The sequence below is a fragment of the Ailuropoda melanoleuca genome, chromosome 1 (assembly GCF_002007445.2).
Source record: "Ailuropoda melanoleuca isolate Jingjing chromosome 1, ASM200744v2, whole genome shotgun sequence".
Classification (NCBI taxonomy): domain Eukaryota; kingdom Metazoa; phylum Chordata; class Mammalia; order Carnivora; family Ursidae; genus Ailuropoda; species Ailuropoda melanoleuca.
The window spans coordinates 98820076-98841988 of record NC_048218.1 but is presented as its reverse complement, the minus strand read 5'-3'; positions in this window follow the sequence as shown (position 1 = coordinate 98841988).

The following is a 21913-nucleotide window of genomic DNA, read 5'->3' as shown; positions in this document are numbered from 1 at the left end:
CACATGAGTAACTCCACGGATGAAACAAGCATTGTCCATAGGATTGCCCACTCATCCCTAAAGGAGCTGTATTTTCTGTTCCTAGGAACATTAACACCAAACAAGCTCAATTTCATTACTTACTACTCCCCAGAGAGTATTTTCAACATCAAGGACCTGGGGATGAGACCCGTGAAGTAATCTTTGTTTCACCAGCACCTGAAATTACACAGGCCCAGAAAAACATGAGTCTACCTTAAACCTGTGTGCTAAGATTGCTGACTTCCATAAAAACAGAGTTTCAGTTTATGAAACATTTGTTTCTGCCCTGTAGTCTGTGTTTGACTGTTTTTGCCCAATATATACATACCACATGCTCACGTATTGGCACGCACACACATCCACGAAGAACTCATTCCTCCTTTTCAGTTTTTCTTGACTACCAGTTGTTGTACTTGCCATAGTCACTAAATTACTAAAACCCAAAGAGAATACTGGGCTCTGCACCAAAGCTACCAGACTATCAAGCTTGCATGCGCAAGAACCAGTTAGGACTAACCATGTGGCCCCTTATCTCTGTTTTCCTTAGCTGACTCCTAAAGTGAAAACCAGAACTTCCCATGTTCCAGTGATTTTTAACTCTGATTATTTAGTCAGAACACCTGGAAGAGTCCTCCAGCCCTCACTGAACTTTAACCATACCAACTCTCCAGCACATTGATCCTGATTGTTTCTCTCTAATCATCCGTACTCCTGCACCTACCCAGCTCATGTTCATAATGTTGATCAGTTCCCTTGCGATAACACCCCGAATTCCTTAGCTTCCTGTCCTCTTGTTTTACTCTCTCAGAAGAAAGAAGTGGGCACTTGAGGAACTCAGTGCGAAATACTGTTTTTATATCTGAGTTCAAAATACCTGGGGTTCTTGCTAAAATGCGAAGTCTGATTCCAGAGATCTGGGGTGAGCCTGAGTTTCTGTATTTTTTTAACAAGTTCCCAGGTGAGATCATAGAAGAACGTTTGAGTTCCAGGATTGTAGGTGACCGTTTTGGGAAAGACTCAAACAGGATAGATGGACACAACTACAAAGTCAGTCCCCTTCTCAGTTGAGCTTACACTACCGCCTGATCTCTGCTATCTCTGGGTAGAAACTCACTTTCTAGCATTCTGATTAGCTTATTTGAAAGCTTCTTCACGATCTCTTTTCTGTTCCCATTTTTTTTTTTTTGGACGGTCATCTTTCTTATAATACCTCCTAAAAGAGTGGTTTTCAACCCTGTGGCACATTAGAATCACCTGAGGAAATTAAAAATATTCCAAAGTCATCGTGTTCCAGAAAAAATAAATTAGCACATCCAAGATAGGTGTAGATTTTAAAACTCGCTTTGATTCCAAAGTTGCAACCAAGTTTGAGATTCTGAAAAAAAATAAATAAATAAAATCTTAAGGAAAAAACAAAAGTTTGAGATTCTGATCTAGAACGTCATCAACTTCCACCTACCAAATATTAGACTTATGTGTGACCACACTCATGCTTAAATTCCTTCCTTATCTGTTAACAAGAGTTTCTCTAGCTGTGCTCTTATTCATATTCCCTCCCACTTTCTCAGCAATCATACATTATTATCTCTGAAATATTGCCAGGTATTTTCCATCTTGAAATATATAAACAAAAAATCTTTTTAACACATGAACTATCTATCAGTGATTAAGAGTGAGAAATTTCTTAAAACATGGAAAATCACAAGGGCGTCTGGGTGGCTCAGTCGGTTAATAATCTGTCTTCAGCTCAGGTCATGATCCCAGGGTCCTGGGATGGAGCCCTGCGTCAGGCTCCCAGTTCAGTGAGGAGCCTGCTTCTGCCTCTCCCTCTGCTGCTCCAACTGCTTGTGCTCTCTCTCTCTGTCAAATAAAAGGATAAAATCTTTAAAAAAAAAACATGGAAAATCACTTAGAGAGTTTTGTTTCTAGTTGATTGTGATCCTATTAAAATTAAACACATTAGAAAGTAAGCTCATATGGAATTGAACAATGCATTTTTTTATTTGGTGGTTTGCATTGGGTAGAGAAATTCTTTGGATTGGACATGTTTTCAGTGATGTTGGCATTTATTTAAAGGGACAGCTTGGTTCTCATTGTGTAGTGCCCATTGCTGCATTCGTTGTATATAAGGGCACTTTTACTATTTTTAGCACATTTCCCCATCCCTTGTATCTCTCTATTTGGGTTTATTGGAGAGGAGAGTAAGTGAGACACTTAGATTCAACTATCTTTATAAAAGTCCCTTACATTATATGAGAGGGTGTACAGGTTAGAGAATGGGCATATAGGTTGGAGAATGTTCAGAAAAGAGCAGTATAATTCTGTCTACCCATCTGTTTTAACAGAGGGTAGGAATTTTAGGGAACAGTGTGCATTTAAATGCCACCAAATATTTAGAGCTTTGTGCTATGGGACAGATATACAGGATATCCCCTTTTTTCAGTATAAAGTTATTGTTCTAGGATGAAGTGCCCAAGGGTCACTATTGGCTGCATGAATAGAAAATCTGCAGGGCCTAGGCACCCCTCCCCCACCAAAGTACCTTTATCCTTGAGCAGCGGGCAGAGTTGTTCTTAGTGTCAGAAGCAGTATCAGAAAAGAAGTTGGGTATTGCCATCGTAGGTTTCTGGAATAGAAGCTGGGCCACACTGGCTGAGAAAGGCCAGCCTTCTGCCCAAGCAATTTAATCAAACTCAGGGGAAAACAGAAACTTTTCAGAGGAGACTGTCTAATACAAAAATCTTCATGGTGGCAGCCCATTCCCCACTCCCCACAGGATACTGCATTTCCAGCCTTGCTATTACAAAAATTTAAATTGCCTCTGCTTTAGATCTGAGAAAAACTTCCAGTGAGTTTAAGTGAACAATGAAGGGAGTCAGTGATAACCCACCCACACTAGTTTTGGGCAAATGCCAGCTCTGAATAAATTCTTATTCAGTTTCCTCCTACATGGAGCCCCCTCAAAGTTGCAGCAACAAAGGGAAATAGGCATAGCATTCATGAGGGAGAAGAAGAGCCTAATTTGAGGGCTTTTTTTTTTTTTTAAACTATGGGAAACAGGAGTAAATTTCAGAGTGAGTTTGTACCCTTAAGAAAATGAATTAAAAATATANAGAATGAATAACAGTTTCCTTCTACATGGAGCCTCCTCAAAGTTGCAGCAACAAAGGGAAATAGACATAGCATTCATGAGGGATAAGAAGAGCCTAATTTGAGGGCTTTTTTTTTTTTTTAAACTATGGGAAACAGGAGTAAATTTCAGAGTGAGTTTGTACCCTTAAGAAAATGAATTAAAAATATATTTTATGGAGTGGTAAAATAGGTATAACGGGAAAACAGGCTGAGATAGACAAAGGGAGCGGGCTCATGGAAGAGACAGGAAAAAAAACTACAAGGAAGAAAATATCTAAGAGAAAATAAAAAATGAGTCAGTGAATTAATAATTGCTTTAGAAATGATGGCAAACTCAAAATAGAGATATGGAATGTAAGCTCGTGAGAGATGTTCACAGCACCCTGACAAAAAACATAGACATTTAGTCTGAGAAAAGATGACTGATGAGTAGTGTTACCAGGAAAACATGAGAAACGTAAGTTTTGAATACTGAGTTTGTTGTGGGTATAAAATACTGATGGTTGATTGGCCAGTAGGGAGAGGAACGTGAGATGACCTTTAGGTAGTGTGAATAGCCAAAGCAAACTTGAGAAGAAGGAGCAAAGCTGAAGTTTTTTCAAACAATACTACAAAGCTATAGTAATCAAAAATAGTATGGCACTGGCATAAAATCAGACATGTGGACAAATGGAGCAGAATAGTGAGCTCAGAAAAGACTGCACACATATGTGGTCAATTAATCTTTGACAAGGATGCAAAGAATGCACATGGAGAATTGATAGTCTCTGCAATAAATGGTATTGGGAAAATTGGATGTTTATACGTGAAAGAATGAAACTGGACCCCGACTCACACCACTGACAAAAATTAATTCAAAATGTATTACAGACTTAAGCATAATACCTGAAACCTTAAGAGAAGAAAACACAGGGAACAATCTCCTTGATACTGGTTTTGACAAGGTTTTTTGGAAATGACAACAGACGCACAAATGATAAAGGAAAAATAAACAAGTGAGATGAAAACAAAGTAAAAATTTGCACAGCAAAAGAAACAATCAACAAAATGGAAAAACAGCCTGTGGAATGGGAGAGAATATTTGCAAACCATATATATGATCAGAGATTGATACTAAAAAATATATGAAACATGTACAAATCAGTAGCAAAAAGTAAGGAATTCAATTAAAAATGGGTAAAGAGACCAAATAGACATTTTTCCAAACACATACAAATGGCCAGCAAGTACACAAAAAGGTCCTCAACATCACTATTCATCAGGGAAATGCAAATCAAAACTATGATGAGATATCACCTCAGACCTGACAGGATTGCTGTTATCAACGACAACAAAACAAAAACAAAACAAAAACAAAAAACAAAGGAGAGATAACAGATGAATGTTGCCAAGGTTGTGGCGGAAGCACAACCCTTTTATATTGTTGGTGGACATGTTAAATTGGTACAGCCATCATGCAAAAACACTTTGAAACTTTCTCAGAATTAAAAAAAATAGAGCTATCATCTGATCCAGCTTTCCTACTTTTGGTTATATATCTAAAGAATGTGAAATCAGTGTCTCAAATAGATATCTGCACTCTCAAGTTCACTGAGCATTATTCATAGTAGCTAAGATACGGAAACAACCTAGGTAACTGTCAGTGGAGGAAAGGATAAAGAAAATGTGAAAAATATATCTATGGTATGTGGAAAAAAAAGCACACACATATATAATATATATAAAGGAAATCCTGCCATTTGAGACTACATGGATAAACCTGAAAGGTATTATGCTAAGTAAAATAATCTGGACAAAGATTGAGAAATACTGCATGGTATCTTTAAGAAAAAAAGGCAAACTCATAGAAACAAAGAATAGAATGGTGGCTGCCAGGAGCTGGGTATGGGGGAAATGGAGGGAAGTAAGTCAAAGCCTTAAAACCTTAGTTATAAGATGAATAAATCCTTAGGATCTAATGTATAGTATGGTGACTGTAGTTTATAATACTGTATTGTATACTTGTAATTTTTAAGAGATTAAATCTTAAGCATTCTCACCACAAAAATAAAGACAAAAATAATTGGGAGGTTTGGATGTGCTGATTGTCGGAGCCCTTTTGCAACATACATGTACATCAAGTCATCACATTGTACATTTAAAATATATACCATTTTATACGTCAATTATACCTCAGTAAAGCCGGGGGGAAAAGGCAAAAATATTGTATCCTTTAAAAAATCTCAAAAAGGAAAAAAAAAAAAAACACAATGTGTGTCAAATAGATGAGTGAAGAGAGGAGATTGAACAAACCACAGAGAACCCATGACTTGGGTGGTAAGCATAGGAAGAGGAGCTGTTAAAAAAGAAAGAGGCAGCCAGAGCTAGAGTAGGAAATATAAGGAAGAAATGCCATTGTGGAAGCCACAGGAATAAAACATCTCAAGAATAGCAGCAGGTTTAGTTAGCAGTGTCGAATCCTACGGAGAGGTCAAGAAAGATGAGAATTTTAAAGAGGCCTTTGGATTGGCAAGAAAGAAGCCATCAGTGTATTGTGCATGCTTGGACTCTGTCAAAAACAGAGTTGGAAACTCTAAACAGCAGTGAGTTGCCACTGTGTGAGAACAAAGAGGTTTTTTGTTTTTTTTTGTTTTTGGTGAGACATCTCAATATGAAATTGGGGGGGGAGTGGAGAAAGAGAAAGATAGAAATTATGTCTTAAAAATGGTTCTTAGTGTCTATGAAACACAGAGAAAGAAATAACAAAATTTCATTTAACACTTATTTGTAAGAATTTTCAATTGGTTCTGTAAATTTGTATGGTTTATTTTCTTTCACTATCCTGAAAATCTTTTGTGATAAGCACTTGGGGTGAGAAAACAGGCTCAGTTGGCCATCATTTTGTTAGCGAGAGGCGGAGCTGAGGCTAGACATTGGGATTTGAGACCTCGGTCCTGTTTCTATTAGGTGATACTTTCTCCATCCAACTTCCCAGAAAGTAATAGGAGAAGCCATTGTACTGCTTTCACAGCAGCATGTGCAGAATGTTAGAAAAATGACACTGCTGACTTATTGTATGAAGAAGAAAATAAATGAAAACAAAAAGTATTAGTATCTATAAGAAGAAAAAGCTGTTTTTTTTCCCCACTGTGGAAAGAAAAGGATGGGTACATCTGTCCTCTCTTTTTAAATCTGTCTCCTGCCCCTCCACCTGCTTTTCTGTCTCCCTTCCCCAATCCTACTACAGACATATTTCATCCATAATATAAGATTTTCAGCTTGTAAGTCAGGAAACTAGAAACATGATGTAGTTAAAATAAATTGATGAAGAAGCAAAAAAAAAAAAAAAAAAAAAAAAAAAAAAAAAAAAAAAAAGAAAGAAAAGAATGGAAATTATTTCTCTAGGTCTCCAAATCAGGCAAGGTGTTGACAAATTGGGGATGATGATGAAGAAAAGTGTCCATCAAATGCTCATAATCACTTGAATGATTTAAAACGTTCATTATCAAAAGATAGTCATGTTATATCCCATTAACAAAATGTAGCTCTTAACAAAACCAATTATAAACCAACACATTACAAATAAAACCTGAAGAACATTTATATGTTTAACATTTGAAAGGGATAAATTATAAGATATTTTAAGATATCTCAATGTTATGAATATTGTGTCACCAAATAGTTCAGCCCACATTATTATTTTTTTCTTACAAATAGACCATGATGAAGATGTTTTACCATGTGATTTTTGTTTACTTGGTCGATTCACTAGTTTCTGTTTGGACAGACTTGTCAGTAATGTGGTTAAATGTATGCTTTCACAAAATTATAAATTACTATAGTTCTTGGGTCTTAAAGCACAGACAGTTGCAAATAGTTGAACCTAAGAATGTAAAATCCAAGAAAGTTAGTATCTGCTCAACACATCTGGCTTATTATTATTTTTTTTAATTATCAGGTGTGTGAAATAATGTAATAATGTGTTATTTATAATATTCTCCCCTAAGGAACTTTTTAAAAAATGTAGATATTGGTAATATGAATGTGTTGATTCATCAAATCTTTGTAGCCACAGTGTGTTATAGAACAATAGGGCTATAATTGTTGTTACAGATTATTAATGAAGAACTGGGTAAAGTAATTGTGGGTACTTAGCTAAGCAAGGCTGGAATGTGTAGGACCAGCATTCAGAAGGGGAATATGGCAGTCAAGCAGACTAGAACCCCATAAGCATGAGCTGAAGCTTGGAGCCCCTTTGATATCCAAGGTCCATGACAAGTGTGTGTGAATTACAACTTGACCGACTCTTGTTCAAATGTTTTTTCTTATAGATTTTGTTACCTTTCCCTTAGTAAATTCTGAGTGGGTCTTGTTGACATTCATAGGGTTTTAAATATGGCACTGGCATATTATGGCTACTTGGGAAGTGCAACAAATAAGTTAGTCGAAATTAGACATTTGGCGTAAAGAAAATGTATGATAGCTTCCACAAGAATGTGACTCTGTGCATCTACTATAATTGGCTGTTATTATTGCCCTGTAAGTTGATCCTGAATGGTCCCAAAGAAAGATCACTGGAGTCCTTGAGAAGGTGGGAGCTGCAGTGGTGAGGAGCAGAGGGTGGGCAAATCTGTACCAAGATCAGGCAAGCTGTGAGCTAGCCACAAAAGTGAGGCTGGGGAAAGAACTCAGGTTTTCTGTTTCCTTGACTTATTTTTTTCCCCTTATAGCAACCATAGAGGAAGCACATTAGTTCTGAAATGACACAGAATGGGTTAAAATGTTAGATGCCTTCAAAACTATAAAATATTAAAAATGACTAATACTTAAAATTAGGAAAAGAAAGGTTGCACTTTACAAAGAAAAAAAGCTATTTTGAGGTTGAAAGAAAAGTCATACTTAAATGCGTAAGCTTTAACTTTTCATCAGCTTAAAGAGATATACATTTTTATTTCATTTATTAGAATTTAGAAAATGTGATGAAAATAGTTCAAGTGGGAAATCCGAGGATGGTATCAGATGTGAATAGTCACAGAATATTTCTCCCTGAATCTTAGAAGCTTAATGAAGAGATCACACAGTTGTGTAGCCTAGTTAGATTTTTAGAGGACATGTTTCATGGGAGTATTTCTGCTTTTTTTTTTTTTTTTAAAGATTTTATTTATTTATTTGACAGAGATAGAGACAGCCAGTGAGAGAGGGAACACAAGCAGGGGGAGTGGGAGAGGAAGAAGCAGGCTCATAGCAGAGGAGCCTGACGTGGGGCTCGATCCCATAACGCCGGGATCACGCCCTGAGCCGAAGGCAGACGCTTAACAGCTGTGCCACCCAGGCGCCCCAGTATTTCTGCTTTTAAGCTAAGAAATATTTTGAAATTAAAATTTTAAACCCACATTAAGAAATATATATACTAAGGACTATATTTTAATATTTTAATATACAATATTAAAATCAAAGAGAAATCTAGATGGATGCATCCATAAGCAGATTACCGATGTGTCAGGTAAGATCTAAAAGATGGCTCATGAGATTCATTGAAATGCAAAACGATAACTAATTTACTAATGCAAAGGACTCACATGCTATTTAAAATCCTACTGTTTTGAGTTTCAGTAAAGCAATAGGATTAGTTTTATGCATTTTTGAACGACACGGCCTGAAAACTATTTAAAAAAATAGAGGAATTTTAAAAATCAGTGTTTTTCACCTATGTTTATGTGCTTCGTGTAGGAGACTGATTGCTTTTGTCATTTAACACCTTAAGCTGGAGTATATCTGGTTGCAATAATGGCTAAGATGTTATGTTTCCAAAGAAAGAAATCATTCATACATAAGTTAAAGGAGCTTTGAAAATCCCCTGTACAAGTTAAATTAAATTTGATAAACTTTTATTGCATGCCTATGATTTGCCAGGCAGCATGTAAGCTCTGGAAATGCAAGATGACTCCCATTCAGACATCTTTAAAAGTGTTCTCTGTCAGGGGCGCCTGGGTGGCTCAGTCGTTAAGCATCTTCCTTCAGCTCAGGGCGTGACCTCAGAGTCCTGGGATCAAGCCCGCGGGCTCCTCCGCTAGGAGCCTGCTTCTCCCTCTCCCACTCCCCCTGCTTGTGTTCCAGCTCTCCCTGGCTGCCTCTCTCGCTGTCAAATAAATAGATAAAATCTTAAGGAAAAAAAAAGGTTCTCTGTCAAATAGGGGAGACAGGAAACCAAAAACATTGCAATATTGTGTGGTACGCCCTCTAACAAGGACCTTCACAAGGTGGAGCGTTCCAAGAAGTGCATTGAAACAGGCAGGAGAGAAGACCTGAAGCCCTTTGATCACAGAAACGGCTGTCGGTCCTTCCAGCATTACTCACTGATGGGACCTGTGTTTGCTGGGAGGAGCAAAATCTCAGTGATTTTTCTTGCTTTTCAGTGTGGTTAACAAATGTGACCTTGTTTTCCTTGATAGAAGAAAAATGTACATTTTATCCATGAGCAGCTTGCACCTTGAAGTGAAGGTTAAGATTTACTTAATCTTTATTCCGTGTTGCATAAATCTGCATCTACTTAGCAACGGCCTCTGCAACTAAACGCGTTTTTACATGCGATCGATTTCTTGAACTTACTCTCTCAGCTAAGCACTGAAATAATGCTTATTCTCATAAATAGGAATAATATCCATAATATAACATATACCATTTATCATGGGCTTACTTTATGGGAATCTCTCTGAAAATCACTTTATATATGTTACCTTATTTTACTCCTGTAAGAATACTGTGAAATAGATAAAATATTATCCTCCTTTCCCAGATGAGGAAGCAGCAGTGGAATGGTTATTTAATCTATCTAGAGCCTCACACTTAAGAAGTGATGTCGTTAGCATTGAAATTCAGGCTTACCTGATAATAGAGTCTGTGTCCTTAGCCACTTTGCTAGATTTAATATAAATGAACTCCAAAGCAGAAGGCAAGGCATGGGCTGAAAGGAAAGCTTGAATACAAAATCTCTAGTGTGGCAAGACTCATGGAACTATCGAAAAATAGACTTTTTCTAAAGAAAACACTGCCCCTCTCCGAAAAAAATTGCCTTGTGTTTTTAATTGATTTTTCCTTTATGTTTAGCGTTTAGAATTTTATATAATTACCACTAATTTTCCTGTTGTCTGAATTTGAGAACACAGGGAGAACTGTCCTTAGTGGCAAATAGAGTGGAAATTACTTTTCCTCCAAGTTTTTTTTTTTTTTTTTAAAGATTTTACTTATTTGACAGAGACACAGCGAGAGAGGGAACACAAGCAGGGGGAGTGGGAGAGGGATAAGCAGGATTCCCACTGAGGAGGGAGCCCAAGTCGGGAGGGGGGTGGGCTTGATCCCAGGACCCTGGGATCATGACCTGAGCCAAAGGCAGACGCTTAACGACTGAGGCACCCAGGCGCCCCTCGAAGTTTTTTTCTAAAAAGTTGGAGAGAAAACCAAGACTAAGGCCTAATATTCTTGACTTTGGTCCATATATTTCTCTTATTCTATTTATAGAAAAAAATTCTAAACAATATTTGCAATCTAACCCATTGTGATGACTCATTGATTTGTAGAAAAATACTTATTCTTTATTCTAAAACATTTAGGTAAGAATGAGCAAGTCAATATTTCTCTATTATCTTATGTTTTAATATTTATGGGGAATGTTATCTCATTTTATCAGATTTTTCATTGAGTATATAGATATTTTTATGCTTTTAGCTTTATTTTGCATTTTATATCTTTTTGTTTTGCTCATATTGGAAATGCCCAAAGCTCTTCCGGGTTTATTCTTCCACATTCAAACAATTAGATTGTGTTCCTGTTTTGCAGGTAAGACCACTGAGGCCTTGGTGGTTGAGAAGTTTTGCCAAGGTCATACAACTTGCAAGTGGTACCATGGGGATTTTATATCAATCTGCATTTCCCAAAGTTCTAGAAAGTTATTTCCCCACAGAAGAATACTTTAAAATGTAGAAAACACTCTGGCTTTATGTAGTATGATTTTTTACGAAGAAAACACACATTTCTTTCCAAAACTGTACAGAGAAATTGTTCTATAACAATCAGTTTTAACTAGCACTAAATTTGAAAATAATTGTTAGCTTCATCTCTAGGAGAAATATCACACTGATTTCTGTAGAACTGGCATTTAGCACAGCTCACATGCAATTGTAGGACGCATTATTCTCAGGCAGCTCAACTTTAGCTGTACATAAAGCGGGTTTCTTTTCCTGTGGGATCTGGCAAGGTCAGATTCTGTCTGTAGGGTTTGTTTCTTCTATTCATGATACACAGCACTGCTGCTGTATAAATTGTTTAATATAGTCCTCTGAATTGACTATAAAAGTAATTGTATACTGGGCCATCAGATGTGATTTTTGAAAACAAATACAAAGTGGGCCCTAGAGGGATAAAACTTCAGTGGTCTGTGCCCAGGATGTTTTGAATGATGGAGACCGAGGGACGTGGTGGACATCTGTTGTTTTTGCCTGACTAGTACCCACTCTTCATCCTTCTCATAACAACTGTTCTCTGTTTTAAATTCCATTTTGCCTCAAATCCAAGCCAGACCTTTCAAACCTTTTTAATGTACATTCTCCCTGGGGATTTTTTGGAAACTGCTGGAAAATGAAAGTGCTCGTTCTGCTGGGGTGGCCGACCTTGAGGGATAAAAGCTTGGCCATCATTTTACCCCATGGGGAGACCATTCCTGAGAAAGAAGCCAACACAGAGGCAAGCTAAACAAGAGATAGAAAAAGGCAGGTTTCTGACATCATTTGAGTACATGGGCGCATCCACGCTTGAAGCCAGTTTATGTCTTGGCTAATACATTTCTGTGTGCTTGAGCCAGTTTAAGCTGGGCTTCTCTACTTGCAGTTGAAAATTTCTGGCTATTTCAGGTGCTATTTCATGGGGTAACTATGGTGATTCCTAGACAACTCCATGATTTAGAGCAAGTAGCTCTGGGTTCTAGGTAACAATGTAAACATCAAGATTCATCAGCTTAACACTAAAAGCATCCTGCCCTTTGGAGTTCTTTATACTGGAGTTGGCTTGGCAACAATGTCAGCAATCCAGATGCAGAAGGCAGCTGCCAATTTCTGTGGCAAAGGGAAAGGCTCTCTGAGCCCCCAAACTGCCCTGTTAGTTTCTGACCCTTTAAGAAACATCTGGACCTTGATAATTAGAGAAAATACTCAATGTGCAGAGAGAGTGCACTAATTTAAACCGGTACTGGTGTCTACATGACTCACATCATGTCACATTACTTCACTATTTGTAATACTTTGTCAAAGAGCTCACTTGTACAAACCCTCGTAGTAACCAAGTCAGTCTTACCTGTGCTTCTTTCATAGGTTAAGAATCTAAGAAGCAAAGTAACATCTTCAGGGTTAACTGGCTAATAAAATTTGTTTTTTGACTATCTGTTAAGAGTTATTCCCACTCCCTCCACAATTATAAGAAACCCCACACAGGCATAGCTGTTGGGATTGGAGGAGAGAAGTTTTGGGCAGTGAATTCTTAGTTACATAGGAAATTGGTGCCTTGAAATGAGGAAAAGTCCTAGAAAGCAGGGCTGAATATTGCAAAGACAGCATTATCAGTTTCCTACACAATTTCCTAAACTCAGCTATGACCTGAAAGGATTTCTGAGGGTGAGGGTTTAGGATATATGAAGTTAGAATTTATGTGCCTATAGAAATTCTCTTTTAGATGTCCATCAAGCCAGCCTTCAGCTTTGAAGATAAATACTTCTTATGGGCAACTGAGATTTTTCTGTTTACATTTCTAGACTCTAGAACTGGAAAATTCATTCTTTAAAATGCCTTATAATATCTGTAGAAATAGGAAAAAGCAAATCACTTTTGTTTGCTGAAGTTTTATGAGCTTCCCCGAGACAGTTTTCTGTTGTATACTCAGTTCTAAAATCGGGATCTGCTTGCGACAAGAAGGAAACATAATGGCAGCAATGTCATGCCTTTTATGTGGGATGATTAAATAATTAGTGCCAGTCAACAGGGAGAGCTCTCCTGGGGGAAGGAGCTATTGGAGATTCTGTTGCCTGAAAATTTGGACTAACAAATTTAGGTCTATGTAAAGTGAAAATACCTATATTAGAAATACACAGATATTTTCACATCGATTACAGTATGGAAGACTTGAAAATGATCTATTTGTGGCTTGTAGTAAATTTGGAAGAAATTTTACTGGCCTTCATTTTTCCTAATAGAATGAGGTTAAAAATATAGGTGAAAAAATATTTTTTAACATAGTTAAAAAGTAGGAAACAAGCTTTCTGTTTACCCAGCAAGAATTTTTTTATTATTATGTTATGTTAGTCACCATACAGTATATCATTAGTTATTGATGTAATGTTCCATGATTCATTGTTTGCGTATAACACCCAGTCCTCCACGCAGTATGTGCCCTCCTTAATACCCATCACTGGGCTAACCCATCTTCCCCACCCCCTCCCCTCTGACACCCTGTTTGTTTCCCGGAGCCCATAGTCTCTCATGGTTTGTCTCCCTCTCTGATTCCCCTCCCTTCTTTTTTCCCTTCCTTCTCCTAATGTCCTCCATGCTATTCCTTATGTTCCACATGTAAGTGAAACCATATGACAATTGTCTTTCTCTGCTTGACCTATTTCACTTAGCACAGCAAATGCTACATTATCACATTTCTTCTCACAACAAATCTGTGAAGTATAATACCTATTAATACCCTGATGTGTTTGGACAAAAAATATCAAAGAGAAAGTATTCATGTCTCTCTCCTTCCCCTTTCTTTGTAAGGAGGGAAGAGCCTTCTGTTTGTTTTTTTTTTTTGTTTTGTTTTGTTTATGAACTGTCCAGTTTAAAATGGAAATGAAGGGGCACCTGGGTGGCACAGCGGTTAAGCGTCTGCCTTGGGCTCAGGGTGTGATCCCTGCGTTATGGGATCCAGCCCCACATCAGGCTCCTCTGCTATGAGCCTTCTTCTTCCTCTCCCACTCCCCCTGCTTGTGTTCCCTCTCTCGCTGGCTGTCTCTCTCTGTCAAATAAATAAATAAAATCTTAAAAAAAAAATGGAAATGAAACCAAAACCAAAAAAAGTGGTAGATTGAGTTTAATTAGAACATATCTTCTGGATGAGATGGGTTACTTAGTTTGCAATCAGATATAGCTCCCACTACAAACACAGAGCAATGATAGATAAAATATAAAAATAAGATAGAACGTAACTGACAAATCAAGATAAACATCTCCATGGACTAGAAACAGAACAGAATCACAAAAAATTGAGTGGACAGAAGTCAAAGGCTTATTGGGATCTGAGTCCGGAAGAAGGCAGATGAGAAACCAGCTCTTTAAGAGAAAAGAACATTAAAACAAGATATTTGTGAGACTCTAGATTGCAGACAGTTTCGCTCTTGACTTTGAGGAGTGGGGTAGAAACCTGTAGAATAGTGACTCAACAATGTGTTGACTTGTTGGCTAGGGGCTACAGCTTTGTAGGCCGTTGAGGACCTGCCTATATCCCTGCATCTGGGGACTAATTGCAGCCCTTCTCCCTTCACTCTCAGCAGCGGGATCTGAGATATTCCATACAGAATTGTGGAAAAGGAAATGTAGAATAACATTATAAGATAAAGCTACAAAACTGACTTACCGACAGAGATAAAGCTAAATTAAATAAAAAATGTAAAAGAAAAAAAAAACCCTTAATAAAACATGGATCTGCAACTGCAAATTCCAAAATGCATAAGTATATCCAATGGTAAGATTTTACCAACAAAATGAACAAGTAGTACTTGAATTCCCTTCAATTGAAAGTAATTTTACAGAAAACTAAGCAAAAAATATGAAATGTTTAGAATATTTACAAAGGTAAATACAATGATATTTTTCCTTAGATAGAAAAATAGACACAAAAAGGCCAAAAATATATGTGTGTGCAGATATATGTGTGTATGTATGTAGATACTTAAGTATATATATATGTCTGTGTGTCTGTAGAATAAAATTAATGATATTTGAAAACTGAAGAATAAATAAAAGATAAACCCTAGATTAGACACCATGAAAGAAAGATTTTATGAACTGGAAGCTACTTTTAAGAAATTCACTCAAAAGAGAAGAGGAGACAAAATATAAAAGAATATGGAAACAATATAAAAGAGACATGAAACAGAGAGGCTCCAAACAGGTCTGATTGGAACCCAATTGTAGAAAATAAAAATAAGATTAATGAAGTAATAATTGAGGAGAAAATAGCAGATATTTTCCAGAATTGAAAAAAAAAAAACCCGGTATTTCTATATAAAAGAACTCTTTGGATACTGTGCCAAATAAAAATATACAACTTGACATATCATTGTCAGACTGCAAATTGTGACAGAAAACTGGAATTACTCTAAATATTTCCCAGATAGAAAGACTTATTTCTTAGAAAGGAATAGCATTGAAATTGGTTTTAGGCAATTTCTTCAAAAACTATAGAGACTAGGAAAAAAATATGAGTATTTTCAAAGTATTAAAGGAAAATGATTGCCAACTTAGACTTTTATCCCCAGCTAAACCATATTTTAGAGTAGGGACAAACAAACAAAGGGTATGATAGTTTAAAGCCTAGGAATACTGAGATTTAATATCACAGTTAAAAAGTAATTATTACAGGATGATATAAATCCTTTATAATTTTTATTAAAATTTAAAAAGTAAACTAAAATCCTAAATTTTAATAAACTAAACAGTACATTGTGATAATGAAAAGTTAAATGTAGACAGAAAACACTAACTTTTTAAAAAATTAATGTTGGCACACAATGTTACATTAGCTTCAGGTGTACAAACCTAGTATTCAGTATCTATACATTATGCTGTGCTCACCACAAGTATGACTACAATCTGTCACCACACAGCACTATTACAATACCATTGACTATATTCCCTATGTTGTACCTTTCATTCCTATCACTTATTCATTCCATAACTGGAGGCCTGTACTTCCCACTTCCCTTCATCCATTTTTACCTATGATCCTCCATCCTCCCCTCTGGCAACTACCAGCTTGTTCTCTGTATTTATGGGTCTGTTTCTTCTTTTTTTGTACATTTTGTTTTTTAGATTGCACATTTAAGTGAAATTATATGGTATTTCTTTCTCTGTCTGACTTATTTCATTTGGCATAATACCCTCTAGTCCATCCATGTCACTGCAAATGGCAAGAGTTTTGCGTTCTTTTTTTATGACTGAGTGATATTCCATTGTGTGTGTTTATGTATGTGTATGTGTGTGTCTGTATATATACACATAGTCTTTATCCATCTATTGATGGACACTTGGGTTCCCTCCATATCTTGGGTGTTACAAATAATGCTGCAGTAAACATGGGATGCAAAGAGCTTTTTGAATTCGTGTTTTCATTTTCTTTGGGTAGATATACAGGAGTAGAATTACTGGATTGCATGGTATTTCTAGTTTCAATTTTTTAAGAAAACTCCATACTGTAATCCACAGTGGCTGTACCAGTTTCTATTTCCACCAACAGAGCACAAGGATTCCTTTTCCTCCATATCCTTGCAAACACCTGTCGTTTTTTGACTTTTTGACTCTAGCCATTCTGACGGGTGTAGGGCAGTAAGTATCTCATTGTGATTACGATTTGCATTTTTCTGATGATTTGTGATGTTGAACATCTTTTCATGTGTCTGTTGACCATCTGTATGTTGTCTTTGGAAGAATGTCTATTCAGGTTCTCTGCCCATTTTTAATCAGATTATTTGCTTTTTAAATTTTTTTGATGTTGGGTTGTATAAGTTGTTTATGTCTTTTGGATAGTAACCCTGTATTGGATACATCACTTGCAGATTTCATCTCCCATTCAGTAGGTTGCCTTTTCATTTTGTTGATTTTTTTTTCCTTCACTGTTCAAAAGCTATTTATTTTGGTGTAGTTTCAATAGTTTATTTTTGCTCTTGTTTTTCTCGCCTGGGGAGGCATATTTAGAAAAATATTGCTAAGGCCAATGTCCTAGAGATAACTGCCTATGTTTTCTTCTAGGTGTTTTATGGTTTCAGGTCTCAATTTAGGTCTTCAATGCATTCTGAATTTATTTTTGTATATGATGTAAGAAAGTGGTCCAGTTTCATTCCTTTGCATGTAGCTGTCCAGTTTCCCTGACACTATTTGTTGAAGAGATTTTCTTCTCCTTATTGTATATTCTTTTCTCCTTTGTTGTAGATTAATTGACCATATAAGTATGGGCTTATTTCTGGACTCTCTATTCTGTTCCCATGACCTGTGTTTCTATTTTGGTATTGGTACACACTATTTTGATTATTATAGCTTTGTAGTATTATCTTAAAATCTTGGATTGTGATTCCTCCAGTTCTTTCTCAAGATTGCCTTGGTTATTTGAGATCTTTTGTGATATCATACAATTTTAGTATTATTTGTTCTAGTTCTGTGAGAAATGCTATTAGTATTTTGATAGGGTTTGCATTGAATCTTAGAATGCTTTGGGTGGTATGGACATTTTAACAATATTAATTCTTCCAGTCCATGAGCATGGGATATCTTTCCATTTGTATTGTCTTCAATTTCTTTCAACAGCGTTTTATAGTTTTCAGAGCATAGGTCTTTCACCTTCTTTGTAAATTTATTCCTAGGTATTTTATTTGTTTGGGAGCAATTGTAAATGAAATTTTTCTTAATTTCTCTTCCTGTTACTTTGTTATTAGTGTATAGAAACGCAATAGGCTCTGGACATTGATTTTGTATCCTATAATTTTACTGAATTCATTTATTCTAATAGTGTTTTTGGTTTTTTCCGTTTACAATATCATGCCATCTGTGACAGCTTTAATTCTTTCTCACCACTTTGGATGGAAAACATTAGCCCTTTAAAAGAAATTATCAAATGGCTCTTAAAACCTACACTGCTTATAAGAGACCCTTTTTAAAACTAAAACACACCAAATGATTGATATATAGATAAATGAAAAGATAAATTATGTAAGTTCTTACCAACAGGAAGCTCATGAAACAATCTTATCAGTTAAAATAGAATCTAATCAAAATGGAATGGATTCAATGTAATAATAAATTAAAAAAAAACAAGATATAGTCATCATGAACTTGCATTTAACAACTATGCATTTAACAACATAGCCTTAAAATATATGACGTCCAAACTGTCAAAGTCATGAGAAAAAATGGCCCACTTCTATCATGAATTATTACATATTATAAACATATAGACATTTTCAGAGTGTGGGAATAGAAAAACAGCATTTGAGTGTAGGAGGAGACTAAACAGATCACATGTATGCAGAGATTTGTCATGTTGAAAAGATGGTGTATCAAATGCATGAGAGAAAGAACAGACTTTTCAATAATAGATGTTGGGGCAGTGGTTTTGAAACATAGTAATATTTCTTTAAAAATAACAAAATATTGTGGTGCCTGGGTGGCTCAGTTGGTTAAGTGTCTGCCTTTGGCTCAGGTCATGATCCCAGGGTCCTGGAATTGAGCCCCACATCGGGCTCCCTGCTCAGCAGGGAGTCTATTTCTCCCACTCCCCCTGCTTGTGCACCCACTCTCTCTGTCAAATAAATAAATACACTCTTTAAAAAAAAATAACAAAATATCTGAACATATAAGGGAATGATAGTAAATTTGACTTCATTAAATTATTCTAAATGGAGAAGTAGGTGCTATAAGCAAATTAAAGAAAAATAAGAACAACAAAAAGCCACTGATGGGAGAAGATATTTATAGTCCTTGAGAGAAAACACAGTACTCCCAAAATAGAAACAACTTCTAAAAAAATGGCAGACACCTCAATAGAAAATGTGCACACATATAAACAGACATTTCACAGAAGAGGGAAAGTGAATGAACAATGAGCATTACCAATGTTCAACTTTATGGGGATCCTGGAAATTTGAAGTAAAACAAAGTATTTCAATTAAATTCTGTCAGAAAAATGAAAGCATGACAATGTCAGTTGTTGAGGTTGTAGAGGACTGAGAACTCTTTTTTTTTTTTAAAGATTTTATTTATTTATTTGACAGAGATAGAGACAGCCAGCGAGAGAGGGAANCATGTCAGTTGTTGAGGTTGTAGAGGACTGAGAACTCTTTTTTTTTTTAAAGATTTTATTTATTTATTTGACAGAGATAGAGACAGTCAGTGAGAGAGGGAACACAAGCAGGGGGAGTGGGAGAGGAAGAAGCAGGCTCATAGCAGAGGAGCCTGATGCGGGGCTCGATCCCATAACGCCGGGATCACGCCCTGAGCCGAAGGCAGCCGCTTAACCGCTGTGCCACCCAGGCGCCCCAGGACTGAGAACTCTTAAACATTGCTATTTTCTTCATCAATAGATATGTTCCCTTTGTAGACCAACACTGGGAGTGTTAACAATACATATATCCTAAATCCCCACAACTTTGCTCAGAGAAAGTCTTGCACATTATGAGGCTACATAACAACTATGGCAGCTGTAACATCACCAGTAATAACAGAACCTGCGGTGAGGAGTGCGATACATCAGTGCCTTTGAAAACGTAATTTACATAGAAACCGTGGGGTCTCAGGTGAAAGTGCATATTCTGATGCAGTAGGTCTAGGGTGGGCCTTGAGATAGTACATTCCTGAGAGGCTACCTTATGCCAATGCCACTTGTTCTGGACACTCCTTTATGATAGGTCACATTTGAAGGCTAAACTGCGTGAGGCTCTATTCTAAAACTCTCTACATCAGTGAGGATGCTTATCGCAACACGTTGCATAATAGAGAAAAGATAGAAATAACTTCTGTGTTCATTAACAAAGGAATGAGAATAATTTGGGGCATTTCGATATAGTGGAATGTGATCCAGTACTTAAGATGAATAAATTGTTAAGGGAAATGAGCAGGTTGCAGAATGGAATGAACATCATACCATTTATGGTTGGAAAATATGCAAAGCAATTCTATGTATTATTTATTAATATACAGATAGTCAGTGGTAGCTTATAAAATTTCATGGGGATAGTAATCCACATATTGTAGATAGTGGTTACTCCTGGGAAAGTGGGAGGTTGCAAGGCAAGACAATGGGAATAGTTAGAGTTAGACAGGGTGCTTTGACAGTACCTGCAGTGCCTTATTATTATTTTTTTTAATACGAAAGTATAAAGCAATCATTGGAAGTTATTAGGTGGGTTTGTGGGTATTTATTAATCTTCAAAGTTTTCTGCATGTTTATTTCTAAAGGAGGTAGGAAAGAAGGGTCAAGAGTGAAATGGGAGGGATTTCTGAGGAAAGACTAGTCAGGGCCAGAAATTTCCAACAGAGAAAGGGAAGGTTTTATGGAAGCAGTTTCTGGGATGAGAAGGAATTTGAGGAAATGTATGAAGGAAAATAGCTTCTTAAAGGTTTTTCTTCTGTTTAAAAAAAAAATTCCACACCTTACTTCAATAAGTACTTAGAACCGAGACACCCACAGATAAAAAAAATGTGATGTATTGTATGTCTATCAAAAGTTTATTGGGCTAAAATACCTCAAGAATCACTATAAAATCATTTTCTGTAGAATGAGCAAAGAAATTTTCCATGACGTGACCAGAAACATTTCACGATTTTCAAGTATAGTAGTTCTAGTAAATTTAAGCCAAAACTTTTTGAGTGCTGCTTTATATATTTAATGGAAAAGTTGAGAATAATTATCTCTGGAGGTTAGCTAAGCTGAATATCTATAATGATTACTTAAATATAGTAATATTTAATACATTCATATTTAGTTCATAGTTGACACCAAAGAAAATAAGCATGGCTTCTCACAACTTTCTCTTAGAGCTACAATCAAAGATTAGACCCAGTTTGGCAGTTCTTACTGTCTAATGGGTGTTCAGGGGATTCTAGGCAACCCATCTAGTATTAATGTGTATAATTTATAAATATATCTGGGAAGTTTTTTCTTTTTTATATTGCTCTTGCCATATTGATCTTAGCTCTTTTAAACTCTAATTTTTGCCTAGAGCAGATGTGTGTGTGTGTGTGTGTGTGTGTGTGTACCTTACATTTTACAAGCCCTTTATATGTGCCTTTCACTCATTTAGTTGATCCCTAGAAACTACTATGGAGCCATATATTACTTGAGAGCTGCTCCAGAATTTCAATGAGACCAAGTGTCACCTAGTACTGGTCATAGGACGATCAGTGAGTGTAGTTGGAGAGCTAGAGCAGGTGTGCGTGTGAACGTATCTGAAGTGTGAGTGAATTAGGATTCCAGAGAAATGGAACTGGTGTGTGTGTGTGTGTGTGTGTGTGTGTGTGTGTGTGTGTAGAGAGATTTAGTTCAAGGAATTGGCTCACATGATTATGGTGGATGAGAGGTCCCACCAGGAAAGCAGGTAGTATAATTCAAATGAGTCTAAGAGCAGGAGAAAATGAGATGTCCCAGCTCAAGCAACGAGGCAGAACAACGGGGAAGATTTCCTTCTTCCTCTGCCTTGTGTTATATTCAGGCCCTCAAGATGCCCACTCACATTGGGGAGGTCAGTCTATTTTACTGAGTCTGCAGGTTCAAATGCTAATCTTATCCATAAACACCCTCATAGGCACACCCAGAAATAATGTCAACTTGACACAGAAAATTAACGATCACAGTGAGTGATCCAGGTCCTATCACATCACCCCAGAGTAGCCAGAGAATCAGCAGAATTGAGAAATAAGGAATATAAATAGGAAAGTAACTAAAAGCAATGCACTTGGAAAAGAGAGAGCTACAACTAAGAACATTATAT